The sequence below is a fragment of the Nannospalax galili genome, unplaced genomic scaffold (assembly GCF_000622305.1).
Source record: "Nannospalax galili isolate Female #2095 unplaced genomic scaffold, S.galili_v1.0 scaffold16, whole genome shotgun sequence".
Lineage (NCBI taxonomy): Eukaryota > Metazoa > Chordata > Mammalia > Rodentia > Spalacidae > Nannospalax > Nannospalax galili.
In genome coordinates, this window is record NW_008339910.1 from 448177 (window position 1) to 454066 (window position 5890).

The 5890-nt window shown below is 38.8% G+C and overlaps 1 pseudogene; it reads right to left on the minus strand.

The window, feature by feature from the left end:
- Nucleotides 1-532: 532 nt before the first annotated feature.
- Nucleotides 533-5890, minus strand: part of LOC103735374 — a 21499-nt pseudogene continuing 16141 nt past the window's right edge.

Consider the following 5890-nt stretch of genomic DNA (forward strand, 5'->3'; position numbering starts at 1 on the left):
TAACCTATAGAAGCCATAAACCAGTAGTTAGCAGGAGCTCTCTAGGATGCTCTGACCTGTTCCCAAGACAATCAGGCCCCAGCTGGCATTCCCACACCCTAGGCCAACTGCCTGATAATTTTCAGAAACTAGAGTCAGCCTAAACTTTAACATGGTGTAGCTATGGTCAAGAAGGTGCATACTTATACTTCCTCACCTTCAGTGTTCATCAAGGTGATAGCTCATTTTATGTCAATTTGACTTGGCTCCACTGTCTAAGTAGTACGCCATATGCTCACTTTTTATTATTTATTTATTTATTTGTTTATTTATTATTTGTTTATTTATTTATTTTTGGTCTTTTTGAGACACGGTCTCCCTGTATCCCCAGTTGGCCTGGAACTCACTATGTAGACCAGGCTGGCCTTGAATTCACAGGGATTCGCCTGCCTCTGCCTCCTCAGTGCTGGAATTAAAGGTGTGTGCCACCATGCCCAAATTAAGTCTTGTTTTAAAAATGACCTGCCGATTCCAATTTGTCCTGCCCATACACTCATGGGTGTGGAGCCATCCACTGGAGCATGGCCAGCCTCCCAGGGGCCACATCATTAAACTGACTCTCATTTCCCCAGAAGCCATCAGTGGTCAACAGCTCCTCAGCCACATCTACGAGTCTTAATGTTGCTGTGAAGGCATTTAGTTAATTTATTATTATTTTATTTCATAAGCATTTGTTTTTATTTATTTATTTTAATGTATATTTTTTATTGAAATTTTTTGCACTTCATACATCTTAATCATATTTAGACTTCCTCCCCCACCTGCACCTTCCCATAGCCCCCCCCCACCAGATTTCATGATTCTGTCATACATGTTAAGGTCTATCAAGTTGAGTCAAGCTTTTGTAGCCAGATATCCTTTGGTAAGTTCATCCATTAGAATCTAATCAGCTTATGTAGAGTTACTCCATTAAAGAAGATCAACTTTCCCTCACCCCACAGTAATCGGTGGCCAACAGTTCCTTGGCTAAGGTTGGGCCCCACTGCCCATTTCCCCAGTTCTGTGCTGTTTTTTTTTTTTTTTTTTTTTTTTTGTCTGTATGAGTCTTGTGCATGCTGTCATCATTGCTGCAAATTCATATGAGCAAGTTCCCAGAGGCGTGGAAGGCTCTATTTTGTGTATCTCATTTATGTATGTAAGTGCATCTATGTTGTGCAATGCCTGCAGCAGTCAGAAGAGGGCATTGATGAATCCCCTGGAACTGGAGTTACTGACAGTTGTTAACTGCCATGTGGGTACTGGAGACTGAACCCTGATCCTGTGCAAGAGCAGTCAGTGCTCTTAACCACTGAGCCATCTCTCCAGCTCTGAGATTAATTTTTTTTGGATATGGTATCTTATTATGTAGTTCAAATTGGCCTTAAACTCAAGATCCTCCTGCCTCAGTTCCTGAGTGCTGAAATTTCAGTATGCACCACCATACCCGGCTCAAAAATACATTTCTGAAAGCCTTTCTTTTACTGAGATGATTTTCAATAATGACTAAACTTTGCCATGACTACAAATCGCAGAAACATACCCCACAAAACCCAAAGCAATGTATCCTTGATTTAACTTTTCCTTACCTTTCTGAAAAGGCCAGGGCCACCTCCTGCCACTGTCCTGGAAGGAATATTCAGTAAAGGAGAGCTCAGAGTGGAGAGTGGTCTTAAGATAAAATATATTCATTTTCTCATTGTACAAAATCATATTGTTACATGAATATAGCCACGGAGAGGCCTTGGGTAAAAAAGAAGCCCCAAAGCTTCTGGCTGCTACAGCCATGTAACATCTCTTTCTTTGCTCACTTAAAAGTACTTTTTAAAGATTCAGCTTTTAATGTAAATTTGTTACTGTACTTTCATACTAGTGGAGTTAATGTGTGAAATTTCCAAAATTTACTGTAAATATATATTGTAAGTGTGTGAACCACCTGAGAATAATAAATAAAGCATCATTAATTCACAAATTTGTGGCATGTTTCTGGGCAGCATAACTGAATATCGCTTAAAATTATGGTAGTCATATAATGCTTTTATTTTTCACTCCAAGAAGGGCAGAAGAAAGCAAGTAGAAAAAGAAGTGAAACTACTGGGTTTGATGGTACATGCCTTTAATCCCAGAGGCAAACAGACCTCTGTTAGAGGCCAGCCTGGTCTACATTATGAGCTCCAGGCCAACTAGGGCTACACTAGACCTTATCAAAACAAAACAAAACAAAACAAAACAAAAAAGTAAAGCCAAAGCAAAGCAAAGCAAAACAACTGAAATGAAAGAGAAGAAAAGCAAAACAAAAGTGAAACAGCCTAGCTCCTGTCAGGAGAGTGGACTTCAGAAACCAAATATACAGTAGAGGTAGTCATAGTTAGAACTGATTTAAAGGTGCTGGAGAGGTGCCTAAGTGGTTAAGAGCACTGGGCGGCTGCTCTTGCAGAGGGCCTGGATTAAGTTCCCAGTATCCACATGATAGCCAACAATGGTCCTTTACTCTAGTTCCAGGCTGGCCTCCATGGACATTACATACATGGTACACCTACATAAACACATGTAAAACACTCATACATATAAAATAAATAAATGAATTGATTTAAAAAATGAAATTGATTTTTAGATAAGAATTTCATGGAGACAATGCCAATAAAACTGAGACAGCTGTGACCCTGTCCCATGGATGAAGAGTTCTGTGTTATGAGACGAATGATCATCAAACTCTCAGGATTTCTTAGGGTTTGGGGGTGACTGAAGTTGGCACTTCTGAGTTCATGGTTTATTTATATTCCTTTGCTCATTAAAATCACTGCTATTGTTTCTGAACTCACTGTATGACAGGATATTGCACAACTTACATAGAGAATTGGATTGGTAGAATTGGTAAGTCAGCTTCAATTCTGTTTTCATTATTCAGGGGGCTAAAGACTCTCTATGTTAAGCCAGTTATTTGGCATCATCTTATTGATTCTGAAAGAGGTTTGTACATGAATAAGAATAAGAATCTGTGGTCAGCTGGCATGCTGCTGGTGCTCCTAAACTCTGCCTCTCAATACTTCCTTATAAAACTCCTATAGGGTGATGGGGTTGGACACATGACAAGCAAGCAAGGCTTACTGACGGCTTGCACATTCAAGTTACTTACTTGGAAAACTCCATGTAAGAACCAAGATACCATACTATAAGAAAAAAAGCCAGATTATATTGCTCAAGGAAATATGTAGAACAGCCTTGTCGGATACGAAAGCATGTGGAGAGGGAGGCCATTGGAAGAAAAATCAGTGTCCAGGCCACTTTCCACTGAATGGATCCATGTGAGAGACCTCAGTTAACATACATGGAACAGAATCACCAAGTCAGTGGTTGGAATGTGAAAAAATACATGTCATTGTTGTTTCAAATCAACAAATTTTATTTTGAAAAGCAGCAATAGATAATGAAAAGACTATATGCATCACTCCTTTCTGTACCACTGCAGACTGCTAAACGACATTTTTCTAGTGTATCTACTTTTTGAGACAAGGTCTCACTATGAAGCCCTTGGCTGGTCTGGAATTTGTTGTGTAGACCTGGCTGGCCATGAACTAACAAAGATCCAGCTGCTCTCCCTCCCAAGTGCTTGGATTAAACACCATATCTAGCTGTCTTTTTTTCCTTATAAACATGCTACACATACTGTAGTAAGAACTTCAATATTCTGGTACAACTTAAGTTTAACTTGATTAATTTCATCTGCATGACCTTGTTTCCAAATAAAGTCATACCTAGATTTTAGAAAGGGTGTCAATTGGGAAGGGAAACTTTTCAACACAGAAGACTCTTGTAGTTTTGTAATAACAGCTCCATATGGTAGGAGTAACTGTCAACAGTCCCACCTCCTGATTGCCACACCTTTTACGTACTACACTCATTTTCTCATGAGCTGGATCTAGTGACTTTCTTCTGGGAATGAGAGTGAGCAAAATGAGTGACGATGTTGCAAAGGTCTGTGCCCTCCATCTTGCCTGCACATTTTTTGGTTCTCTTCAGTCACTAGCTGTGATAACGTAAGTTGTTGTTTTGTGAACTACACTAGGAGTGTAGCCACATGGTAAAGAACTGATGGCAGCATGTGACTAAAAGTTAATGAGGAACTGAGTCCTCATATCATAGCCTGCAAGGGCCTGGATCTTGCCAGCAGTCACCGGAGCGAGCATACAGATATTTCTAGTTCCAGTCTTGCTTTAAGATGATGGCAGATGCAGTTATAACTTGACTGAACCCTTGTGAGCTTCAGAGCCAGAGGATACATCTGAGCTGCACCTGGAATCCTACTTTGTAGAGGCAGTAAGATAGTATAGTTGGCCCTGCTTCTATGGATTCCACCAACTTGAGCTGAAAATATTTGGAGAAAATTCCAGAAAGTTCCAAATTGCAAAATCTGAATTTGCCTTTCACTGAGCACTACACGGAATCAGTATGAATGACGTGTAGGTATGCCTTGCGGTAGCTTCCCATCATTTCATAGTGCGGTCTTTCTCTGGTCTTCCTTTGGAGCACCTGTCTTGGGTCTTCTTTGTGTATATATAGTTAGGCCCATGATGGTTGTGTCTGTTCTAAGTATATACAGACTTTCTCGTTAGTATCTCTAAATATAGTATCATGACTACACACTACTGCATAGTATTTGTATAGTATTTATATGACATTCTGTACTACAAGTCATCTGGAAGTGATTTCAATAGGTGAGAGGATATATGATATACAAATATATAGGCTATATGCAAATATTGTGCTATTTTAGATAAAGATTTTGAGCATCTGCAGTTTTCAGTATCCATAGGAGGTTCTAGAACCTTTCTCCAGGATACTGAAGGGTTATTATTATTACTGTTGTGTTATGGAGCTAAATTTTGTATTAATTTAATATACTTTAATAGATAGCAAATATAGCCCATTTAAGTGTTTTTCCTTTATTCTTAACAAATATTGTGAAACTTTGGTTATATTTTGCACTTCCATTTAAAAAGTGTTAGCAAGCATGGTCTAGTTGTAGTTTAATACAGCATAATGCTAACTGTGTCATTATTAATGTTCTTAAATTATGGATGTCATTATGACATTTCATACACATGTGTCATTGAAATTCATTCAAATTAACCTCTCTGCAACAGTCCCCTCCCTGGCTTTCTTTCCCTTACTACCTCCGCTCTCCACTTGCTCCCTTCCTCTCCCCAAACATTCTCGTTTCTCTGTATAGGAATCAGCATAGGAAAGAAAACATGATACTCTACCATCACTTTCTCTTATTTTTTTCTCTCCTTCCCTTCAGACTCCTTCCTTCCTCATGTAGTTCCCCCTATACTTTCGTGTAGTATCTATGCATATATATTTAAATCTAGATTCCACATAGGAGAGAAATCATATGATTCTATCTTTCTGAGTCTGACATTTTGCTTAACATAACAATTTCTAGTTCCATTCATTTTCTGGAAAAATGACATGATTTCATGCTTAACATGTTGATTTCTAGTTTCACTCATTTTCTGGAAAATGAAATTTCATTCTTTATGGCTGAATACTACTCCACTATGCACATATGCCACGTCTTTTAACTATTCATCTGTTGACGGGCATATAGGCTAGGTTGATCCCACATCTTAGCTATTGTGAACAGTGCAACAACAAACTCATGGATGTGTACTATGTGCTATGATCACTTAGATTCCCTCAGTTATATACTTAGTTGTGGTATGCCTGACTTATATACAGTAGTTCTATTTTCAGGGTCTTGAGGACTCCCTATGTTGATTTCCATACTGGCAGCACTGGTTTATATTTCCACCAGCAGTGTATAAGATTACCTTTTTCTGTGCATACTTGATAGAATTTGTTGATCCTTGCT